The sequence below is a fragment of the Pyrgilauda ruficollis genome, unplaced genomic scaffold, assembly GCF_017590135.1.
Source record: "Pyrgilauda ruficollis isolate IOZ18807 unplaced genomic scaffold, ASM1759013v1 scaffold6, whole genome shotgun sequence".
Taxonomy (NCBI): Eukaryota; Metazoa; Chordata; class Aves; order Passeriformes; family Passeridae; genus Pyrgilauda; species Pyrgilauda ruficollis.
Window position 1 is genome coordinate 15,275,509 of NW_024527710.1, and position 11,990 is coordinate 15,287,498.

Sequence of the window (11,990 nt, forward strand, 5' to 3'; positions counted from 1 at the left end):
ATTTGTCCAAGCACAGCAGCAAAGTGGATGAGGGGAGGAATAAAAAAAGAAAAAAAAGCACCTGCCCACTAAATCCTTTAATCCTTTGCAAAAATTGGATTAAGATTCAAGACATTGGGCAAAAAGTGCTTGTCATGTTCCCTGTTTCAAAGGAAAGGTGGCAGCTCAGAGAGCAATGTGAAAAAGCTGCAAAGTTTGGGTAAAATCCCTCTCCCATGGTTTGTAGTGCCAGCCACAAAGCAGGTAGCAGAGAGGAGAGTTCAGGTCCCAAAGCTGCTCTGCCTTTACCTCAAAGGTATGTAAATCCCAAAGAACAAGTTTCTTCCTTAATTCCATGAAAATAAAGCACTTGGGAAAATCTGGGTGAGCAGCAGCACCCGTGGGGAGGATGGGAGGAGGAGGGGGGGAAAGAAAAAGCTGTTTTTCTGCAGTTTCTGCCACCAACTACTCTTTTTAGGGTTAAGAGGAGAGCAGCATCTTTCCCAGTTCTGAATGGAGGGGGCTTTGCTGAGCCCTAGGACATGCACAGGTAGGTTCCACATGAGAAAAATAGAATTCATGGTAGGCTCCACATGAGAAAAATAGAAATAAGAGTGATCTAGGAGAGAAATGTAAGAAAATGTGTAGTTTGAGAGCTCCCTGTAGCTCCAGTCAGGCTGCATCAACACCTTGGGCTGACTTGTTCCTCCAGAAGTCGTCACTTCGGTGCAGCTGGGCAGGCTGGAAAACATCCTGGTATAAAATGATATTTGCAGAGTAACCAGAGAAAGAAGAGGTCACACCATTTGTGAAAGCAATCTGAGCAGGGAAGCACAGGCATGGCTGGCAGCTCAGCTCATCAGGACCTAACATTAATTAACCAGAGGTGGAGGAAAGGAGATAAGCCCTGGGACAGCTGTTGGTAGGACGGCGGTTTCTTGCTTCACTCTGGAATCCAGCCATCCCAAAAACCCAACCTATCTCTCCTTGCTTCAGGCAATTACCCCCCAGTCTCAGCTCCAATAAACTTCAGCTGGTGCTGTACACTGTTATTTGTTTGTGCCTCCTGGTGCTGCTGAGAGACCCTACAGGAACGTGAGCAAGCAGCAAGACATTTCCACCTCTGTGCAGGCAGAGGAAGGGACATCACCCTGGGGGAACCCGTGGACCAAGGAGATGAGGGAAATGGGATTTTCAGAATCACTGTGAGCTGAACAAGGTCTGATCTCAGCGAGGTTAATTGGAGGAACATCATTACTGGGGCAATCCCAGCCAGGGCTGTGCAGCATCAGGCAGCGTTCCCTGAACGGACGCGATGGGAAGCGTTGTCTCCTGGATCACAGCCCTCCAGAGGAATCTGGCCTTGATTCAGCTGGAAAAGCAAGCTCTCAAAAGCAGAGAACATTGCTGGTGACCTCCACAGGCTACACGGGACGTCAGACCTGTGAGCAGCACTGCAGCTCTCCTCACCCCCCAGGAAATGTCTCAGAGGACAAAACCTGCAAGTGGAAAAGCTGAATAGTGCCTGAGAGCAACAGAACACTGGACAGGAAAGTGGGTGATCCCTGGGATAAGAAGAACTGGTATTTTGCACAATAAAATTCCAGAATGACTCCAGATTCCCCTGATGGACACAAGGTTTGTTCTGTTATTTCAATGTAAGTCAGCTGTTAGGTTGCTTCTTTTCTTGTTGTGTTCCCATGGGTACTGAATGAAGCTTTCTCACTAACTCCTCTCTTGAAAAGTAGGAATTTAGACAAGTTTTAATTGTCTTTGAGGGGGGAAAAAAATAAAAGCTGAGTGGATCTGGCTTGTCCTCTGATCAGACACCATAGACATGCTGTTGGTTTCCATACCAGGAGGTGATTAGAACCAGAGGTGAGACCCATGGGTTAACTAGAAAACATCATTATGCTCATCCCACGTGACCTTTCCTCACCAAAAGGGTGAATAGGAAACCAAGCTGTGCGGGATGGAGCAGCCTCAGATTGCTGGCAGATGTCAGGATGAAGAGAAGAAGAAGTTCATTTCCGTCTGCGATGGAAAGGTCACCGAGGAGCACAGCTGATGGCAGTGTGGATGTGCCACTGAACATGACAGCAGCCTGCTGCCAGGGACATTTTCTGTGCAGGCAGCACATTCCACAACTCCAGCTTCAGTCGGGGTGAAGTTAGGTGTAAATCCAGGCTCAACCTCAGACACCCACTGCTGTCCAAGCTGTTTTTAAAGTCGTTTTCACCCTGATATTTCCGAAGAGCAGCTCCTCGAGGTGGGTGAATTCCAAAGAGGCTGATTGTACAAATGAGTGGTGGTGGATGGTTGGACTGGGAAAACCTGCAGCTGGAGGAGGGGTGTGGCTGGATATTTTGCAGTGTTTGGGCTGTTTGTGAGCATGGCCTGACTCAGCTGTCTGTGTTTTCTCCCACACAAGGATGAATATTTCACACAAACCTTGCCATCCTTTTCTTGTTTCCTGTGTATAAGAAGTGACCCAAAGGCAGAGGAGGAGATAATGCAGAAAATCATGATGCATGAGGGGTACGTATAGCCCAGGAGAATTTTAAAAGGAAACTTTTCAGTATCTGAATTATTTAGCAGCAGAAGAGTTGGACAAGAGGAGGGAGTTGCTGGCTGATAGTAAAAACAGGGAGCTGAATTGTGGAGATATAGTTGCCACTGACACATAGTGAGGAAGAGGAAGACAAAGACTTTCTGCCTGATGGGTTTTGGTGGGAACCACACCAGGGATGGGAGGTGCTCTGGAGAAGGGTGAATAGCTGGTGAGTAGCTTGAGACATGTGAGGAGATGTTTCTGTCCCATCACCACAGCCCACACGTATGCTGGGCACCTCTCCATCTCCCCAAGCAGGACACCCCATCCCTGGGAGCATCCAAGGCCAGGATGGATGGAGTTTTGGACAACCTGGTCTGGTGTAAGGTCTCCCTGCCTGTGGCAGGAGGTGGAACTGGATGGGCTTTAAGGTCCCTTCCCACCCAAACCATTGTATGATTCCATGATTTTATGATCTCTGTTTATAACACTGCTACTGCTAATGTTGATCTTTTTACCCCTTCTCCTTCCATCTCTCCTTTAAGAATCCAGCAGTTTCAACCAAATATGAATCCTATTTTTTTTTTTAAGCAAAACCCCTTTAAAAAGCCTGTACAATGTACAACGCCGAGTTAATTTCCTTTGCTTGCAGCTCTTCCCTGAAAATCAGCTCAGCTTTTTTGGGGTCTGAGTATTCACAAGCACAGCCTGAGCCCGAGCCAGTCAAAGCTCAACACCTCTGAGAAGTCAGCCTGGGCTCCCCTGGGAGCCAGGAGCTGAAGAGGCCACATGAGAGCTACCAGAGCCCTCCTCTGGAGGGGATGCCCAGCTGGTGTCTGGCTCACACATGGTCTGGACCATCCTGACGCAGGCTTGCAATTCCTCACCATCCACACTGAATTTCAGCTGGGGATTCGTGCAGTAACAACTTCTCTTCTGGCTCAGAGAATTCTCCCCATCAGTGACTCTCCCAGTACTTTTCCCCTTCCTGATGTGTGTGCCTCTTTGAAGGCTGCCGTGGATTGGGAATTCATCTTCAGATGAACTGCTGCTTGCCCAGAGTCTGTCACTGCTCTGTGGTCACCAGCAGAAAAAATGCCTAAAAACATTTGTCATCATTATATTAATTATGACTGTGATTGCTGCTCATTCCCAGGAAAAAAAATGGAGTTTTCTCACACAGGAGTCCCTGATAAACCAGCAGCAAATCTTTTTTATTTTAACTATTTCTAACAGGAAAAGCACTGACTTCTCTCTCCTTTAGGGCCACATCTGTGGGTACCAGCACCAGACTCTGTGTAACCCAAGTGAAAACAGCAAAAGGTAAATGGGAAAGAGATGTCAAGAGTGCTTTTAATCATCTCAGGCCTCCTTTGGCACATGTTTTTAATTGCTTAGAGGGGAAAAAAAAAAAGGGGGAAAAAAAAAAGAAATAAACCCACTTATGAATAATCTAATAAGCTTCCCAACCACCTGTGAAACGTGGCTCCCCAGCTGCAGAGAATCAAACACAGGAATAGAAAACAGAGCATTCTCCGAGGCAACACGCATCCACATTAGATGCACGTCATTCCAAAGCCACAGAAGAAAAATGCATTAATGCCATTTTTGGGCTCATGGCATTCATGCCACTCCATGAAAAATTATCTCAGAGGAGTGTTTACTTAAGGAGCACCAAGAATCTGCTTTAAAGTCAAAAGGTAGGGGGGAAGATGGAAGAGGGAGACCTGCTCCTTGGCGTCCTTTCAAACGAAAAGAACATCATCAGGAAAATCCCACATAGCATTTATTTGAGGAATTGCAGTCCAGCAGGCAAAATTACTCAGGAATAATTAAGCATGTTTCCCTGATATAAAGATATCCAGGAGTGAGTATTCAAGCAAAGTTAAAATGCAGAGCTGTATAGGCACGGCTTTATTCCAGAAGCAATTTGTTTTCCTGGTATGAAAAGAGTGTTATTTTCACTGCATTTTGGAGCCACCCAGCAAATGTCCTCAAGAAGCTGTTTTTTCATGGGAGAGAGCTGCTACGTGGAGGGGGGAAAAGGTAACATCCTGACATGGAGGAGGGAAAAAAGGGAGCTGTGCTTTCAAGGCTGTTTTGACATGTTTTTCTTCTACCCTGAACCAGACTTCAAATACAGCTTCTTAACCACGACAGCTCAATGACCCACCCAGAGAACTCTTTTTCCACAAACAATATAGCGTCAGGAGAAGGAGCCTGAGAGGAAAAGCAAACACTCCTTAAAGCAACTGCTTTATTTGGATAGTTCTGAACCACTGGCATTGGGGGCAGGTTTTAAGTTGGTGGGCGTGAGGAGAGGAAAGCTCATGGTTTTGATTTGAAGTAGCCACATCAAAACCTGTTTTAGAGAAGGGAATGGCAGTATTTTGAAAAATACATCCTTCTTAAGGGGATGTTAGGGAAAACAATTCTGTGGCCTGTTGAATGATAAAAGCCAACACGCTGGCTGAGGGAAAAAAAAAAAATTGCCTTTAAGTGCCTTGGATAAATGCATGATATACCTTGCCTGGCTGCAGCAGTGCCTTTAGGTGAAGGAAATTGTCATTCACACGTGCTGCTTGCGGGCACAGAAGGGTCAGCCAGCAGAACTGGTATCAAAATTGTTGCCCTTTCTTCCCCACCAACCTGCAGTCGTGCACAGAGTGTTGACAAGAAGTTAAAAACTGCCTGTCCCACCCTGAAGAGACACACATGGATACACCCACCCAGCCTAGCTGGGTACCTCCTGCCAGCCAGGAGTCCCCAAGCCACTGCTGGTGCAGCACTGATGGGTGGCACTCAAACCTGCACGCTGGCAGCTGTGGGATGGTGTTGGACAGCAACACTGGGAAATTAGGACATCCCTTGCAGACTTGCCCAGCCTTTAGCTTTGCCTTTCACATGCACTCCTGGCAGCTGTGTTATAAACCTACTCTGTGCTTTTATTTGGTGGCACTATTTCACATCTCGTGATACCACAACGCTGCCTCTCCCCCGGATGGCTGCTCACACATCCAAAGGACTCTTCCTGCTTTTTGTGAACCATGTTTTACATTTCCACAGGTGAAGAAAAGCAAACCAGCTCTTCTGCATTTCCAGAGGCTTCATGGCAGGTGGGGAGAAGAACAGACAGCAGCAGATGGGTGACATCCCCACCCAAGTCCAAGGATGGAGTGGGCTGGCCATGGCATGGCTGGACTAACAAAGGATTTATGTGCCAGCCCATTTCCTGATGGGCCAAGAAGTTTCTGGTTGAGGCAGCCAGAGATCTGCACTGCACTTCCACAAAGGTCTTTGAGGTCTGGAAATGTGTTTTCACTCTGGTGTGGAAAAAGAACTAAACTTTACAAACACTTCCCCAAAGTGTTTTTTATTGTTGTTGTTGTTGTTGCCATTGAAACATCTGGTTTCAGACTGAGAAGATCGGGGTTCTCATTTAGATTCTTCTCTGCTTATAAATTGACCCCAGAAAAGCTGAACACTTTCCCATGGAAATGTTATTAATGGGACTATTTCACTGCAAGATGTTCTGGTTTGGATGAAACAGTGTTTTCTGACAACAATGACAACAAATCTCATTAAAATGTTTGAGTAGCTCCAGTCTCCAAAAGCACCAAGTGGCTTTTTGAGCATCTTCAGATCCTGCAGCCTGAAACATGCAACAACAATGTAAGAGCATTGTCACCCATCAGATAGGCAATAATTTGGAATTCACTTTGCATATCTGTAATGGACCCACATCAATGGAGCTTTGTTTGCAAGAAGTCTCTTACAAAAATGGAAAAAGGAAAATGCCATGAAATACCTCCAGCCTCTCAATGCCATTCAGCAAGGATGCATTTTGGTCATTAATCATCCACATTTAGGCAAGCAGTTAGAAAAGCCTAGCTGTTCCAGGCCACAATGCTCTCCTTCATTGCATTAACGCCTCCCTGCTAACAAGACAACTTCAACACACGATCCCCAAGAAGGGCCAGAATGCCTTATTCCCAACGTGGTCATTGTGGCATTGTTTTAGATTGAAAAGTTCATGGAGTTAATGCCTTTTTAAAAGATCCCAGTTGAGCCTAATTATCTTGTGAAGAGTTCTGTGCAGGCAATATCTGATTTCAAACCAGTGTTTATCCGGCTGCTCCCAGGACAGCGCGGGGTCTCCGGGGACACTGAACCTCAGCTCGTGTTTTCCCCTAAAAACCCTCACAGAAAGCACAGCCTGGGAGCAATTTTGGACACCACCCCTGCAGAGGTGCAGGTTTGGGATGGGGCTGGGTATGAAAAAAGCTCTGAGTTCAACAGGTGGGAGCTGCCTGATGCATTTATCCTGTGCTTAGAGTTTCACATCCTGCTGAAGCACTGACCAAGTGACACCTCAATCCTCCCCCTTCCAGAGATGTTGCAGCGTTTCCTCTGCTCCTCTCCAATTCAGGAACATTTTTTTCTCCCATGAATCAGACATCTGCTCCCAGCCTTCCTTTCCCTGATACTCACACCCACTCCTCCAGCAATGTGGCCCCTTTGCTTCCCAGCACTTGCCCTCCTACTCACCGGTGTCCAACCATTCCTGGAACTCCCAAGCCTGGGCTTTCCCAAGGGATTCAGTGCTGGGAGGGATTCAGGCACTGCTGAGCCAGGCCAGGCTGCTGAGCACTTCCAGGTAAAGCTCAAGGTATATTTCCCTGCATCCAGACATTGCACATCTTCCTGCACAGGACCTTGATTCCTCATTTTCACCCCAGGACTGGGACTGCTCACAGCCACCCCCTCTTTTGGCAGTACCTCTCCCCGTCCATGCCTTCCAGGGACAAATCCACCACTGTTCAAACCCACAGCTTTGGAGTGGGTTTAAAATTTCCCAGGGCACATTCCTACAGCCTCTAGTTTCCAAACTCTTAGGAATTTGCCACACAAACGTATTCCTTCCCTTTATTTGTTTCTTCCAAGTAATTAGAGTGGGGAGGGATTGTTTGCTACCTGTCATACCTTGGTTTAAGCCATTTGGGAACAAAGTGAGAAAAGAAAAAAAAAGAAAAAAGGAGAGACTTGCAGTGGATTAAGACTGCTGATTGTAGTAACAAGAGGAGGTATTTTAATGACAGGTTTAAGACTTGCTAAGTAACTGCCATGAGGATTATGAATACATTTTGTAACAGGGTAAGATTAAGAGATAATCCTTAAAAAAAGAATTAATACGGCCAATGGATTTTTAGATGAAAAATAAACTACAAAAAACACCAAAAGCCCTTGAAAATTCTGCACAGGAAAAGTTTTCCATAGAAATATTGACTTTGTTAAACATTTTCAAGTCAGTGTCCTAGGCAGGATTAAGTTGGTGTGTCTTAATGTGAGTGAAATGGCGTTGATTTATACCTCGTTTAACTTGGGCATTTTTTAAATGAACTAACAAGCTCCTTGCCAAGCAGCAGCCTGGCATCCCCAGCCACAGGGAGAGTGGTCTGCAAGGAGCAAGCTGCCTTCCTTAGAAAACGAGCTCTTGCTCCCGAACAATGCCGTTATTGATACCCAAATGTCATATGGAAATTTTGAGGACACTTGGGGCCTTTCTCTTTCCTGGCTCCACAAGACTTGATCTTAACCCTCACCCAGCTGAATCTCTGACCAGCCATTAGCTTTTGGATTTGACCCTTTCATTCTGTATTCATCACGAGGAAGACAGGAAAGGCTGTATTTTCAGTCCTTATCAGCAGTGGGAATGGACTGGATGTGGCACCTCCTTGGCTGTACGTGCGTGGTTTTGCATCCACAAATCCATGCAGATCCCTGCTGATAGTGAAGAAGTTTCTGAGCAAGTTTTGGGGCTCTGCAAGACCAGCAGAAGGCTTGAATTCTTGTGTTTGGTGAGGGACAACATCTGCCAGCTGTAACACAAACCCAGCACTGACAGGAAGAACTCTGCCTTTCTGCTGGCCAGAAGAAACTGGGACTCTTTTCCTCACTATCTTTTTAAAAGGACACTTATTCCAGTACAAAGAGGAGTACAAATTTAGAAACGAGTTAAAAGTGTTTTCAGGAAGTGTTATAGGCCCTTTCAGTCAACTTGAAGCTGAGCTTCACCAGGTCTGTTTTCCAGCTGAAAAATCAGCTGCAGGACTTGGAGCCCATAGTGGGAATCTCTGGTCTGAAGCATATCTGAGCTTTACCTTTGCAAGTAACACAATTTTTTTTTTTTCCAATAGAGATGTGTTGATATTACCCATGAATGAAACACCTCAGAAGCCTTTCACTTAAAAGGAGTAGAGGAAAAAGCAGTCAGTGGAAATAAAAATAAGAATTAATGGGTCGTTTTTGGTTGGAAGCATCCTATTAGCTTTTTACAGTCTATTAGGAGTTAAGAAGTGATGATCACTGCCTGTCACACGGTGGGATAAATCCCAGCTGCCAAAGGCTGCACCCATGGATGGATCTTTTCCTCATTTCACACCAAGGCAAGACTCAAACTAAATTCTTGCTATGACATTACATTGCATTTTGGGGCTGCTGAAGGGCTTTAAGAGATCACAGAGAGAGACATGACAGGAAACTGATGTAAGTGAAGGATAATGCAGCTCAAAAGGACAAAGTAGTTGGGACATAACCTTCCTCAAGACCCTCTGGAATCAGTGCAAGCCACTTCATGTATCGGAACAGGTTTTTAAGCTCGTGGTTAAGTGTCCAGTTAAGGTCTTTGTTTGGCCCATGGCCAAAGAGAAGCAAAAACTGCTTTTTCTCCCAGAGAAACAACTTCTTGCCAAGAATCCCCACACAAAGAAAACAAACACAGGAGAAGGCACCATCACAGATACCTAGGGAGATAAGCTGCAAAAACATGTGCTCTGGGCAAAAGTGCAAGGTGCAGAATGTGAGTTCATGGTCTACATGTGTTCTTCACTCTGCTTTGTTTGTTTTTGCTCGGTTTTGATGTGTTAAATTAAGGGATAGTTCATGGCCATAAGTCATCTTCTTGCTGTTGGAAGCCAAATAGTGGGAAGCAGGTATCTTGCACATCAGAGCCAGCTGTTTCATAGGGAGACTTCAAATGCCAGAGCGAGAACACGAGCAGTTGTTCCCTGGCTTTATGATGCTGAAGTAACTCCAAGGCTTCAGGAACAAAAATTGCCCTAGGTCCCAACTGCAAATTAGAAAGGGATGAAAATACCTGCAGCTCAGAGGGGTTCAGTCATTGAGATCATTAGTCTGCCAGGGGTGAGACTGGGTTTCTGTGATCCTGTTTGGTGCAGTTGCTGCTCCGAAGGCTTTGCTTGGAGCAGGACCAGCCTGTGCAGTACATGAGGTGGTAAATCTGAAAGGGTGGTTATTCTGCCCCCACAGTTCATGAGGAGGCAGGGAAAGATGATTCTCCTTCACCTGTCTCTTGCACACAGGGAGCAGGGACATGCATGAGGCCAGCTGTGTCCCCTCACGATGGCTGTGGTGGTCCTGTCTCCTCCTGCCATCAAAAGGGGAAGGCTCCTGCCTCCAAATCCTTTTCCTTCCTCCCCTATTCTATGCTTCCATCTGGAGCAGCCCACATTTTTTCCTACTTTGCTTTCATCTCCTCCTTCATCAGCAGTTTTTGTGATCAGACTGGGCTGGATGGGGTCTACTCTGGTTGAAGGTGTCCCTGCTCGTGGTCACAGAGTTCTACTAGGTGATCTTTAAAGCCCCTTCCAATCCAAACCACTCTACGACTATATAATTTTCATCCAAGGTGAAACCACATATTTCCTGCTAAATGTGGTCTGGCTGCTGAAGCTCTGTGTGCAACACACAGAGGTGGAAAATCCTGTAAAGGCACAAGCAAAGGAATCACATAATTTGGAGAAGAGATGAATGCTCTCAACAGGTACAAATAGACAGCTAAATATTTTTCTTCCCATTGTCAGAGAATCACAGAGCAATTTGGGTTGGGAGGGATCTTTAAGGGTCATCCACTCCAAACCCCCTGCAAAAACAGGGACATCTTCAACTAGATCAGGTTTCTCAGTCCAAACTGGCTCTATCCAAACTGGCCTTGAATGTTTCCAGGGCTGGGGCAGCCACCACCTCTCTGGGCAGCCTTTGCCAGTGTTTGACCACCCTCATTGTAAAAACTTTCTTCTTTATATCCAGTCCCAATCGACCCTCTTTTGGTTTAAAACCATCACTTTTTGTCCTGGTCACAACAGGTCCTGCTGAAAAATTTGCCCTCTAAAATATTTGTTCCCTTTAAGTACTGGAAGGCTGTAACAACATCAGCCTGGAGTCTTCACATCTCCAGGCTGAAAAACCCCAACTCTCTCAGCCCATCTCCATGGAAGGGATGCTCCATCCCTCTGACAACAGGAACTTGGGCAGCAAGGCAAAGAAAAATCCAACTTTCTACAGAATTTTCCCTCGCCAAAACCATGACTTACAACTGTTAACATTCAGAGAACATAATCCTAAAAGTGTAGTGCGGCAGTAAAATCTCAGGGTTGTCACAACCTTGCTACTTGTGCATCTGGCAAGTGTGCTGTCAAGCACCAGGCTAAAAGCAGCAGCAACCAAAGCTGGAGGATGATCAAATATTTCTGGTTTGTGTTTCATTGTGATCACCATTTTTATCTTTTTGTTTCATAACAGAGCATTTCAGGAGACAGTGGGGAAACTGCTGGAAGCCAAAATCATGTCACTCTGCTGGGCTGCACGGACTGTGGCTGGGAACCCAAATATTGTCTGTCAGACTGGGAGAGCTGGATCAAATAATAAAGACAAATATAATTTTTCCCGCCCCACAAACAAACAGTGAGCTTCTCAGTTTGTTATTTATGGGTTTCATAGCTTCACATATTCTCTGGAAGTGTTTCCATGAGGTCCACTGAAATTTTAGCATGAAGATAGCTTTCCTCATAAAATTCCAGAATTGAGATATTCATTCCTGGTTGCTCAATATTCAGCTCCCCAAGCAGGAAACAGAGGGTTTAAATCATCAGTGGCACACTGGGGCTTCAGAGAAATTAAACTAAGCAGTTTTTTAACACGCCTCAGTCGCCAGAAGAGTTTGCATAAAATGCATGCCAATAAAGAAGGCTTTCATAAACTCATCCATCACTGCACACAGGGATTGGATACATCTGGTAATTTATTTCCAATGGATAACCCAATCTGTTCAGAACTAAAGGAAGGTCTGAGCCATTGAGTATCTCCCTTTTATATTCATTACAACTCATTGGTACCTGTGATGCCAGTGAAGCCACCAACAAATGCACAGCCTGGCATCAAGGTTGTAGCTCTCCTGTATGTTTTCCTAAATCCAATTTAAAGTCATAATGTACTTTATTAGCTGCAGACAGAATATTTAAATTCAAAATATTTTTTTTTAAAGTTTCATCTTTTGAAATGCCAATTGGTGATATTCAAGCCACATGTTAGCCACTTGTTTTTAGGGTAGAGGGTGTACCTTAGTACAAACCTTTCTCTGTTTCTTGAAAAAACAACAATA

The 11,990-nt window shown here is 45.4% G+C and overlaps 1 long non-coding RNA gene across 1 annotated transcript; it reads left to right on the forward strand.

Annotated features, from left to right (window-relative positions):
- The first annotated feature begins 2,431 nt into the window (after nucleotides 1-2,431).
- On the forward strand, nucleotides 2,432-11,261 carry LOC121362116. Its single transcript, XR_005956451.1, has 3 exons — nucleotides 2,432-2,517; nucleotides 3,795-3,853; nucleotides 11,132-11,261. It is a non-coding gene; the product is annotated as an uncharacterized LOC121362116 (long non-coding RNA).
- Nucleotides 11,262-11,990: the final 729 nt, after the last annotated feature.